Raw genomic sequence first — 12778 nt, forward strand, 5'->3', positions numbered from 1 at the left:
TCACACACACACACACACACACACACACACCCACACACACACACACACACACAAACACACAGAGACACACAGACACCGGGACAGTTCTTGACTCCTTTTTGGTTTGATTGCCTGGATTTTGTTTGGTTTTCTTGTTGCTTTGTTTCCTTGGTGTGCCTGAAGTGTCCAGTCAGGAGCAGAGTGACTCTTGCCAAGGAACTCTGTGGTGCTGTCACTTAATATTAAAGCTGTTTTATGCTACTCCCCTGCTGGGGATTTTTAAAGTGCTCTCAAGCCCTCCTTCATAAGAGGGTGAAGGAGCCCTGGCCAAGCTCTGGCCCTGGGGGCACAGGGATGCTGCTAGGGGGTCCCTGTCTCCCTGTTCCAACTGTGACGGCCCTGAGTCCCTGTCCCCGTGTCAGGCTCTGGGCTTGATCTCCTCGAACATCCTCAGCAGGGGGCTGCAGCGCCAGGGGCAGGGGGACCCAGAGGGACACGGGATGCCACCGGGCACGAGCAGCTTTGGACTTCTCTGGGAGGAACTGTGAGTGGGAGCTGGCTTGAAGTGACCTCCCCAGTAAGGTCACAGAGCCCCTGAGATGTCACACTGCCTCCTGGGATGTCACAGCCCACCCTGAGATCTCACAAATCCCCCTTGTGATGTCACAGAGCCAGTGCTGCTCTAGCACTCTGGGATGTCATACAGTTGCGCTGTGATGGCACAGAAGACTCTGGCATTACAAAGTCAGCCCGTGTCACAATCCTCTAGTGCAAGCGGGAATCATGACAGTTCATTTTCCCCATCTCAGAATTAGCAGAAGTAGATAGGCTTATCATGAGAAACCGAATGTGATGAACATGTTAGAAATGCAAGGCTCCAAGTTATTAATTTTTAATTTAATAAAAGTTATTAAGTGTACCAAATATAAACTTTGAGAAAAATGAAAAAAAGCCACTATAAAAAAAAGTCAATGTGGAGCCCGGGATTGCCACCGGGTGAGACACAGGTTGGACAGCTGCAGCAGAGGGTCCTCTATGCTTCACACCGACCGTCCTGTCTGACCCATTTTTATACGATTTTCCTTGCCTGAGCCAGAGTCCCCTTTCTTCCTTTTCAAAGTGCATGTATTCATGTGGAGTTCTTTTCTCTGTGGCAAGTTGAACAATACGTGTCCGGAGAGTGATGAACACCTGTGTTTGCAGTCCCGGAATTCGGATTTGAGATGTACCTCCCTGATGGCTCTGACTATCTCGGTCTCGGATATTTATCGTGTATTTATCGTCCGGGTGTTTCTCGGACAACCTTGATGCATGATCCCTCTCTAGGCTGGCCACTTTCGTTCGCTTGTAAATAAAGTCCTCCCTCTCTCGTCCAGGTGGCTTTGACATGGTGTTGCAATCGCTGTTGCTGGCTTGTGCGATTTAAAAACTTCCTATAAGAGTATAATTTAACAGCACATAACTATAAAAGAGACGACAATTTTATTTGCACGAATTATCCTATAGACATATAACAGTCCTAATGATTCCTTGAGGCCTTGCAGTGTCACAATGTTCTCCATGGTTCCACAGGCCCCACAGTGTCATGTGACTCCTCTGTTCCATGAGTCCTGCAATGTCACAATGGACCTTTGGACCAATGGACCATGGGGCTTTGCAGTGTCACAACGCTCTCCTTTGGCTCCACAGGGTCACAATGGAGCACTGATTACAGGCAGCCTCTCTGTGTTACCCTGGAGCTTTGTTTCCGTGGGGTCTCGCAGTGTCCCAATGGAGCCTTGGTTGGATGGGGCCTCACAGTGTCACAATGATGCCTACATTCCACTGAGGCACACGGCGTCACTAGGGTCCCCTTGCTTCCATGAGGCCCAGCAATGTCACAGTGGTGTCCATGAATCCATGAGGACTCACAGTATCCCAATGGTCTCTTGATCTCACATGGTCCCACAGTGTCCCAATGGTCCCTTGGTCTCACAAGGCCCCACAGTGTCCCAATGGTCACTTCTTCTCACATGGCCCCAGAGTGTAACAATGGTCCCTTGGTTCCATGGTTCCTGGTCTGGTGCATTCCCCTTTCCCCTTCTCAGGCCACCCTGCCAGCTGAGAAATGCTCACTGGGCCAGGGCCTTGGCCAGCAGCCCCTGGGCTCAGCTCCTCTGGAGCTCATCACAGACACTGTCTGCTCCAGGCTCAACCCTTCATCCCCTGGGGAGATGCCAAAGCCTCCACAGGGAACATTTCCCTTTGCTCAGGGTAATTTCTCACAGGTGCCTTGTAGTGACTCTTTGTGTCTGTGTGCACACAGGAGTGCCTGTGCTCAGGGAAATGTGGCAGAAATGCTGCTCTCTGAGGGCTTTGATTGCCTTGGATAGCTGAGCCAGTCAGGCCTGGAAGTAAGGTTAAGTCATGTCACCCTGATTCTTAAGATTTTCTAAAGCCTTCTGAGTTTCCATTCTGTTGGAGAACCTTCCCACACAATTTCTGTCAACAACATATTGTTTACAATCTTTTATGGGGCTGGACAAACTTGATGTACTAGTGCTTTGTCCAATGTCTTTGGACAGGTGGTCCATTCACTCTCCAATCCAATGTCACCTTTGGGAAAGTATAAAAGTTGGAGTCAGAGAATAAACTTTTCTCTTTACCTTGAAAATAGCAGGTGGCTCGCGTCGTGCTTTCACGTGTCTTATAGCGACAAAGTCACAAGCTGTAAGCAAAGTTAAATGCTGCTAAGAGTTGTTCTTTTGCTAATTTGTGAAGCTTAATAGAAGTTATAAGCGAAGTTGAATATTGTTAAGTGTTATTCCACAGCTCTGTTTAGCTTTTAGGCTGTATTCCTTTTATCCTTGCCCTCACTGTCCTTTCGTCACACACACACACACACACACACACACACCCACACACACACACACACACACAAACACACAGAGACACACAGACACCGGGACAGTTCTTGACTCCTTTTTGGTTTGATTGCCTGGATTTTGTTTGGTTTTGTTGTTGCTTTGTTTCCTTGGTGTGCCTGAAGTGTCCAGTCAGGAGCAGAGTGACTCTTGCCAAGGAACTCTGTGGTGCTGTCACTTAATATTAAAGCTGTTTTATGCTACTCCCCTGCTGGGGATTTTTAAAGTGCTCTCAAGCCCTCCTTCATAAGAGGGTGAAGGAGCCCTGGCCAAGCTCTGGCCCTGGGGGCACAGGGATGCTGCTAGGGGGTCCCTGTCTCCCTGTTCCAACTGTGACGGCCCTGAGTCCCTGTCCCCGTGTCAGGCTCTGGGCTTGATCTCCTCGAACATCCTCAGCAGGGGGCTGCAGCGCCAGGGGCAGGGGGACCCAGAGGGACACGGGATGCCACTGGGCACGAGCAGCTTTGGACTTCTCTGGGAGGAACTGTGAGTGGGAGCTGGCTTGAAGTGACCTCCCCAGTAAGGTCACAGAGCCCCTGAGATGTCACACTGCCTCCTGGGATGTCACAGCCCACCCTGAGATCTCACAAATCCCCCTTGTGATGTCACAGAGCCAGTGCTGCTCTAGCACTCTGGGATGTCATACAGTTGCGCTGTGATGGCACAGAAGACTCTGGCATCACAAAGTCAGCCCGTGTCACAATCCTTTAGTGCAAGCGGGAATCATGACAGTTCATTTTCCCCATCTCAGAATTAGCAGAAGTAGATAGGCTTATCATGAGAAACCGAATGTGATGAACATGTTAGAAATGCAAGGCTCCAAGTTATTAATTTTTAATTTAATAAAAGTTATTAAGTGTACCAAATATAAACTTTGAGAAAAATGAAAAAAAGACACTATAAAAAAAAGTCAATGTGGAGCCCGGGATTGCCACCGGGTGAGACACAGGTTTGACAGCTGCAGCAGAGGGTCCTCTATGCTTCACACCGACCGTCCTGTCTGACCCATTTTTATACGATTTTCCTTGCCTGAGCCAGAGTCCCCTTTCTTCCTTTTCAAAGTGCATGTATTCATGTGGAGTTCTTTTCTCTGTGGCAAGTTGAACAATACGGGTCCGGAGAGTTATGAACACCTGTGTTTGCAGTCCCGGAATTCGGATTTGAGATGTACCTCCCTGATGGCTCTGACTATCTCGGTCTCGGATATTTATCGTGTATTTATCGTCCGGGTGTTTCTCGGACAACCTTGATGCATGATCCCTCTCTGGGCTGGCCACTTTCGTTCGCTTGTAAATAAAGTCCTCCCTCTCTCGTCCAGGTGGCTTTGACATGGTGTTGCAATCGCTGTTGCTGGCTTGTGCGATTTAAAAACTTCCTATAAGAGTATAATTTAACAGCACATAACTATAAAAGAGACGACAATTTTATTTGCACGAATTATCCTATAGACATATAACAGTCCTAATGATTCCTTGAGGCCTTGCAGTGTCACAATGTTCTCCATGGTTCCACAGGCCCCACAGTGTCATGTGACTCCTCTGTTCCATGAGTCCTGCAATGTCACAATGGACCTTTGGACCAATGGACCATGGGGCTTTGCAGTGTCACAACGCTCTCCTTTGGCTCCACAGGGTCACAATGGAGCACTGATTACAGGCAGCCTCTCTGTGTTACCCTGGAGCTTTGTTTCCGTGGGGTCTCGCAGTGTCCCAATGGAGCCTTGGCTGGATGGGGCCTCACAGTGTCACAATGATGCCTACATTCCACTGAGGCACACGGCGTCACTAGGGTCCCCTTGCTTCCATGAGGCCCAGCAATGTCACAGTGGTGTCCATGAATCCATGAGGACTCACAGTATCCCAATGGTCTCTTGATCTCACATGGTCCCACAGTGTCCCAATGGTCCCTTGGGGTCACAAGGCCCCACAGTGTCCCAATGGTCACTTCTTCTCACATGGCCCCACAGTGTAACAATGGTCCCTTGGTTCCATGGTTCCTGGTCTGGTGCATTCCCCTTTCCCCTTCTCAGGCCACCCTGCCAGCTGAGAAATGCTCACTGGGCCAGGGCCTTGGCCAGCAGCCCCTGGGCTCAGCTCCTCTGGAGCTCATCACAGACACTGTCTGCTCCAGGCTCAACCCTTCATCCCCTGGGGAGATGCCAAAGCCTCCACAGGGAACATTTCCCTTTGCTCAGGGGAATTTCTCACAGGTGCCTTGTAGTGACTCTTTGTGTCTGTGTGCACACAGGAGTGCCTGTGCTCAGGGAAATGTGGCAGAAATGCTGCTCTCTGAGGGCTTTGATTGCCTTGGATAGCTGAGCCAGTCAGGCCTGGAAGTAAGGTTAAGTCATGTCACCCTGATTCTTAAGATTTTCTAAAGCCTTCTGAGTTTCCATTCTGTTGGAGAACCTTCCCACACAATTTCTGTCAACAACATATTGTTTACAATCTTTCATGGGGCTGGACAAACTTGATGTACTAGTGCTTTGTCCAATGTCTTTGGACAGGTGGTCCATTCACTCTCCAATCCAATGTCACCTTTGGGAAAGTATAAAAGTTGGAGTCAGAGAATAAACTTTTCTCTTTACCTTGAAAATAGCAGGTGGCTCGCGTCGTGCTTTCACGTGTCTTATAGCGACAAAGTCACAAGCTGTAAGCAAAGTTAAATGCTGCTAAGAGTTGTTCTTTTGCTAATTTGTGAAGCTTAATAGAAGTTATAAGCGAAGTTGAATATTGTTAAGTGTTATTCCACAGCTCTCTTTAGCTTTTAGGCTGTATTCCTTTTATCCTTGCCCTCACTGTCCTTTCGTCACACACACACACACACACACACACACACCCACACACACACACACACACACAAACACACAGAGACACACAGACACCGGGACAGTTCTTGACTCCTTTTTGGTTTGATTGCCTGGATTTTGTTTGGTTTTGTTGTTGCTTTGTTTCCTTGGTGTGCCTGAAGTGTCCAGTCAGGAGCAGAGTGACTCTTGCCAAGGAACTCTGTGGTGCTGTCACTTAATATTAAAGCTGTTTTATGCTACTCCCCTGCTGGGGATTTTTAAAGTGCTCTCAAGCCCTCCTTCATAAGAGGGTGAAGGAGCCCTGGCCAAGCTCTGGCCCTGGGGGCACAGGGATGCTGCTAGGGGGTCCCTGTCTCCCTGTTCCAACTGTGACGGCCCTGAGCCCCTGTCCCCGTGTCAGGCTCTGGGCTTGATCTCCTCGAACATCTTCAGGGGGAGGCTGCAGCGCCAGGGGCAGGCGGACCCAGAGGGACACGGGATGCCACCGGGCACGAGCAGCTTTGGACTTCTCTGGGAGGAACTGTGAGTGGGAGCTGGCTTGAAGTGACCTCCCCAGTAAGGTCACAGAGCCCCTGAGATGTCACACTGCCTCCTGGGATGTCACAGCCCACCCTGAGATCTCACAAATCCCCCTTGTGATGTCACAGAGCCAGTGCTGCTCTAGCACTCTGGGATGTCGTACAGTTGCGCTGTGATGGCACAGAAGACTCTGGCATCACAAAGTCAGCCCGTGTCACAATCCTCTAGTGCAAGCGGGAATCATGACAGTTCATTTTCCCCATCTCAGAATTAGCAGAAGTAGATAGGCTTATCATGAGAAACCGAATGTGATGAACATGTTAGAAATGCAAGGCTCCAAGTTATTAATTTTTAATTTAATAAAAGTTATTAAGTGTACCAAATATAAACTTTGAGAAAAATGAAAAAAAGACACTATAAAAAAAAGTCAATGTGGAGCCTGGGATTGCCACCGGGTGAGACACAGGTTGGACAGCTGCAGCAGAGGGTCCTCTATGCTTCACACCGACCGTCCTGTCTGACCCATTTTTATACGATTTTCCTTGCCTGAGCCAGAGTCCCCTTTCTTCCTTTTCAAAGTGCATGTATTCATGTGGAGTTCTTTTCTCTGTGGCAAGTTGAACAATACGTGTCCGGAGATTGATGAACAACCTGTGTTTGCAGTCCCGGAAATCGGATTTGAGATGTACCTCCCTGATGGCTCTGACTATCTCGGTCTCGGATATTTATCGTGTATTTATCGTCCGGGTGTTTCTCGGGCAACCTTGATGCATGATCCCTCTCTGGGCTGGCCACTTTCGTTCGCTTGTAAATAAAGTCCTCCCTCTCTCGTCCAGGTGGCTTTGACATGGTGTTGCAATCGCTGTTGCTGGCTTGTGCGATTTAAAAACTTCCTATAAGAGTATAATTTAACAGCACATAACTATAAAAGAGATGACAATTTTATTTGCACGAATTATCCTATAGACATATAACAGTCCTAATGATTCCTTGAGGCCTTGCAGTGTCACAATGTTCTCCATGGTTCCACAGGCCCCACAGTGTCATGTGACTCCTCTGTTCCATGAGTCCTGCAATGTCACAATGGACCTTTGGACCAATGGACCATGGGGCTTTGCAGTGTCACAACGCTCTCCTTTGGCTCCACAGGGTCACAATGGAGCACTGATTACAGGCAGCCTCTCTGTGTTACCCTGGAGCTTTGTTTCCGTGGGGTCTCGCAGTGTCCCAATGGAGCCTTGGCTGGATGGGGCCTCACAGTGTCACAATGATGCCTACATTCCACTGAGGCACACGGCGTCACTAGGGTCCCCTTGCTTCCATGAGGCCCAGCAATGTCACAGTGGTGTCCATGAATCCATGAGGACTCACAGTATCCCAATGGTCTCTTGATCTCACATGGTCCCACAGTGTCCCAATGGTCCCTTGGTCTCACAAGGCCCCACAGTGTCCCAATGGTCACTTCTTCTCACATGGCCCCACAGTGTAACAATGGTCCCTTGGTTCCATGGTTCCTGGTCTGGTGCATTCCCCTTTCCCCTTCTCAGGCCACCCTGCCAGCTGAGAAATGCTCACTGGGCCAGGGCCTTGGCCAGCAGCCCCTGGGCTCAGCTCCTCTGGAGCTCATCACAGACACTGTCTGCTCCAGGCTCAACCCTTCATCCCCTGGGGAGATGCCAAAGCCTCCACAGGGAACATTTCCCTTTGCTCAGGGGAATTTCTCACAGGTGCCTTGTAGTGACTCTTTGTGTCTGTGTGCACACAGGAGTGCCTGTGCTCAGGGAAATGTGGCAGAAATGCTGCTCTCTGAGGGCTTTGATTGCCTTGGATAGCTGAGCCAGTCAGGCCTGGAAGTAAGGTTAAGTCATGTCACCCTGATTCTTAAGATTTTCTAAAGCCTTCTGAGTTTCCATTCTGTTGGAGAACCTTCCCACACAATTTCTGTCAACAACATATTGTTTACAATCTTTTATGGGGCTGGACAAACTTGATGTACTAGTGCTTTGTCCAATGTCTTTGGACAGGTGGCCCATTCACTCTCCAATCCAATGTCACCTTTGGGAAAGTATAAAAGTTGGAGTCAGAGAATAAACTTTTCTCTTTACCTTGAAAATAGCAGGTGGCTCGCGTCGTGCTTTCACGTGTCTTATAGCGACAAAGTCACAAGCTGTAAGCAAAGTTAAATGCTGCTAAGAGTTGTTCTTTTGCTAATTTGTGAAGCTTAATAGAAGTTCTAAGCGAAGTTGAATATTGTTAAGTGTTATTCCACAGCTCTGTTTAGCTTTTAGGCTGTATTCCTTTTATCCTTGCTCTCACTGTCCTTTCGTCACACACACAAACACACAGAGACACACAGACACTGGGACAGTTCTTGACTCCTTTTCGGTTTGATTGCCTGGATTTTGTTTGGTTTTGTTGTTGCTTTGTTTCCTTGGTGTGCCTGAAGTGTCCAGTCAGGAGCAGAGTGACTCTTGCCAAGGAACTCTGTGGTACTGTCACTTAATATTAAAGCTGTTTTATGCTACTCCCCTGCTGGGGATTTTTAAAGTGCTCTCAAGCCCTCCTTCATAAGAGGGTGAAGGAGCCCTGGCCAAGCTCTGGCCCTGGGGGCACAGGGATGCTGCTAGGGGGTCCCTGTCTCCCTGTTCCAACTGTGACGGCCCTGAGCCCCTGTCCCCGTGTCAGGCTCTGGGCTTGATCTCCTCGAACATCTTCAGGGGGAACCTGCATCGCCAGGGGCAGGCGGACCCAGAGGGACACGGGATGCCACCGGGCACGAGCAGCTTTGGACTTCTCTGGGAGGAACTGTGAGTGGGAGCTGGCTTGAAGTGACCTCCCCAGTAAGGTCACAGAGCCCCTGAGATGTCACACTGCCTCCTGGGATGTCACAGCCCACCCTGAGATCTCACAAATCCCCCTTGTGATGTCACAGAGCCAGTGCTGCTCTAGCACTCTGGGATGTCATACAGTTGCGCTGTGATGGCACAGAAGACTCTGGCATCACAAAGTCAGCCCGTGTCACAATCCTCTAGTGCAAGCGGGAATCATGACAGTTAATTTTCCCCATCTCAGAATTAGCAGAAGTAGATAGGCTTATCATGAGAAACCGAATGTGATGAACATGTTAGAAATGCAAGGCTCCAAGTTATTAATTTTTAATTTAATAAAAGTTATTAAGTGTACCAAATATAAACTTTGAGAAAAATGAAAAAAAGCCACTATAAAAAAAAGTCAATGTGGAGCCCGGGATTGCCACCGGGTGAGACACAGGTTTGACAGCTGCAGCAGAGGGTCCTCTATGCTTCACACCGACCATCCTGTCTGACCCATTTTTATACGATTTTCCTTGCCTGAGCCAGAGTCCCCTTTCTTCCTTTTCAAAGTGCATGTATTCATGTGGAGTTCTTTTCTCTGTGGCAAGTTGAACAATACGTGTCCGGAGAGTGATGAACACCTGTGTTTGCAGTCCCGGAATTCGGATTTGAGATGTACCTCCCTGATGGCTCTGACTATCTCGGTCTCGGATATTTATCGTGTATTTATCGTCCGGGTGTTTCTCGGACAACCTTGATGCATGATCCCTCTCTGGGCTGGCCACTTTCGTTCGCTTGTAAATAAAGTCCTCCCTCTCTCGTCCAGGTGGCTTTGACATGGTGTTGCAATCGCTGTTGCTGGCTTGTGCGATTTAAAAACTTCCTATAAGAGTATAATTTAACAGCACATAACTATAAAAGAGACGACAATTTTATTTGCACGAATTATCCTATAGACATATAACAGTCCTAATGATTCCTTGAGGCCTTGCAGTGTCACAATGTTCTCCATGGTTCCACAGGCCCCACAGTGTCATGTGACTCCTCTGTTCCATGAGTCCTGCAATGTCACAATGGACCTTTGGACCAATGGACCATGGGGCTTTGCAGTGTCACAACGCTCTCCTTTGGCTCCACAGGGTCACAATGGAGCACTGATTACAGGCAGCCTCTCTGTGTTACCCTGGAGCTTTGTTTCCGTGGGGTCTCGCAGTGTCCCAATGGAGCCTTGGCTGGATGGGGCCTCACAGTGTCACAATGATGCCTACATTCCACTGACGCACACGGCGTCACTAGGGTCCCCTTGCTTCCATGAGGCCCAGCAATGTCACAGTGGTGTCCATGAATCCATGAGGACTCACAGTATCCCAATGGTCTCTTGATCTCACATGGTCCCACAGTGTCCCAATGGTCCCTTGGTCTCACAAGGCCCCACAGTGTCCCAATGGTCACTTCTTCTCACATGGCCCCACAGTGTAACAATGGTCCCTTGGTTCCATGGTTCCTGGTCTGGTGCATTCCCCTTTCCCCTTCTCAGGCCACCCTGCCAGCTGAGAAATGCTCACTGGGCCAGGGCCTTGGCCAGCAGCCCCTGGGCTCAGCTCCTCTGGAGCTCATCACAGACACTGTCTGCTCCAGGCTCAACCCTTCATCCCCTGGGGAGATGCCAAAGCCTCCACAGGGAACATTTCCCTTTGCTCAGGGGAATTTCTCACAGGTGCCTTGTAGTGACTCTTTGTGTCTGTGTGCACACAGGAGTGCCTGTGCTCAGGGAAATGTGGCAGAAATGCTGCTCTCTGAGGGCTTTGATTGCCTTGGATAGCTGAGCCAGTCAGGCCTGGAAGTAAGGTTAAGTCATGTCACCCTGATTCTTAAGATTTTCTAAAGCCTTCTGAGTTTCCATTCTGTTGGAGAACCTTCCCACACAATTTTTGTCAACAACATATTGTTTACAATCTTTTATGGGGCTGGACAAACTTGATGTACTAGTGCTTTGTCCAATGTCTTTGGACAGGTGGTCCATTCACTCTCCAATCCAATGTCACCTTTGGGAAAGTATAAAAGTTGGAGTCAGAGAATAAACTTTTCTCTTTACCTTGAAAATAGCAGGTGGCTCGCGTCGTGCTTTCACGTGTCTTATAGCGACAAAGTCACAAGCTGTAAGCAAAGTTAAATGCTGATAAAAGTTGTTCTTTTGCTAATTTGTGAAGCTTAATAGAAGTTATAAGCGAAGTTGAATATTGTTAAGTGTTATTCCACAGCTCTGTTTAGCTTTTAGGCTGTATTCCTTTTATCCTTGCCCTCACTGTCCTTTCGTCACACACACACACACACACACACACACACACACAGAGACACACAGACACCGGGACAGTTCTTGACTCCTTTTCGGTTTGATTGCCTGGATTTTGTTTGGTTTTCTTGTTGCTTTGTTTCTTGGTGTGCCTGAAGTGTCCAGTCAGGAGCAGAGTGACTCTTGCCAAGGAACTCTGTGGTGCTGTCACTTAATATTAAAGCTGTTTTATGCTACTCCCCTGCTGGGGATTTTTAAAGTGCTCTCAAGCCCTCCTTCATAAGAGGGTGAAGGAGCCCTGGCCAAGCTCTGGCCCTGGGGGCACAGGGATGCTGCTAGGGGGTCCCTGTCTCCCTGTTCCAACTGTGACGGCCCTGAGTCCCTGTCCCCGTGTCAGGCTCTGGGCTTGATCTCCTCGAACATCATCAGCAGGGGGCTGCAGCGCCAGGGGCAGGGGGACCCAGAGGGACACGGGATGCCACCGGGCACGAGCAGCTTTGGACTTCTCTGGGAGGAACTGTGAGTGGGAGCTGGCTTGAAGTGACCTCCCCAGTAAGGTCACAGAGCCCCTGAGATGTCACACTGCCTCCTGGGATGTCACAGCCCACCCTGAGATCTCACAAATCCCCCTTGTGATGTCACAGAGCCAGTGCTGCTCTAGCACTCTGGGATGTCATACAGTTGCGCTGTGATGGCACAGAAGACTCTGGCATTACAAAGTCAGCCCGTGTCACAATCCTCTAGTGCAAGCGGGAATCATGACAGTTCATTTTCCCCGTCTCAGAATTAGCAGAAGTAGATAGGCTTATCATGAGAAACTGAATGTGATGAACATGTTAGAAATGCAAGGCTCCAAGTTATTAATTTTTAATTTAATAAAAGTTATTAAGTGTACCAAATATAAACTTTGAGAAAAATGAAAAAAAGCCACTATAAAAAAAAGTCAATGTGGAGCCCGGGATTGCCACCGGGTGAGACACAGGTTTGACAGCTGCAGCAGAGGGTCCTCTATGCTTCACACCGACCGTCCTGTCTGACCCATTTTTATACGATTTTCCTTGCCTGAGCCAGAGTCCCCTTTCTGCCTTTTCAAAGTGCATGTATTCATGTGGAGTTCTTTTCTCTGTGGCAAGTTGAACAATACGTGTCCGGAGAGTGATGAACACCTGTGTTTGCAGTCCCGGAATTCGGATTTGAGATGTACCTCCCTGATGGCTCTGACTATCTCGGTCTCGGATATTTATCGTGTATTTATCGTCCGGGTGTTTCTCGGACAACCTTGATGCATGATCCCTCTCTGGGCTGGCCACTTTCGTTCGCTTGTAAATAAAGTCCTCCCTCTCTCGTCCAGGTGGCTTTGACATGGTGTTGCAATCGCTATTGCTGGCTTGTGCGATTTAAAAACTTCCTATAAGAGTATAATTTAACAGCACATAACTATAAAAGAGACGACAATTTTATT

The sequence above is a fragment of the Lonchura striata genome, chromosome 27 (genome assembly GCF_046129695.1).
Source record: "Lonchura striata isolate bLonStr1 chromosome 27, bLonStr1.mat, whole genome shotgun sequence".
Taxonomy (NCBI): Eukaryota; Metazoa; Chordata; class Aves; order Passeriformes; family Estrildidae; genus Lonchura; species Lonchura striata.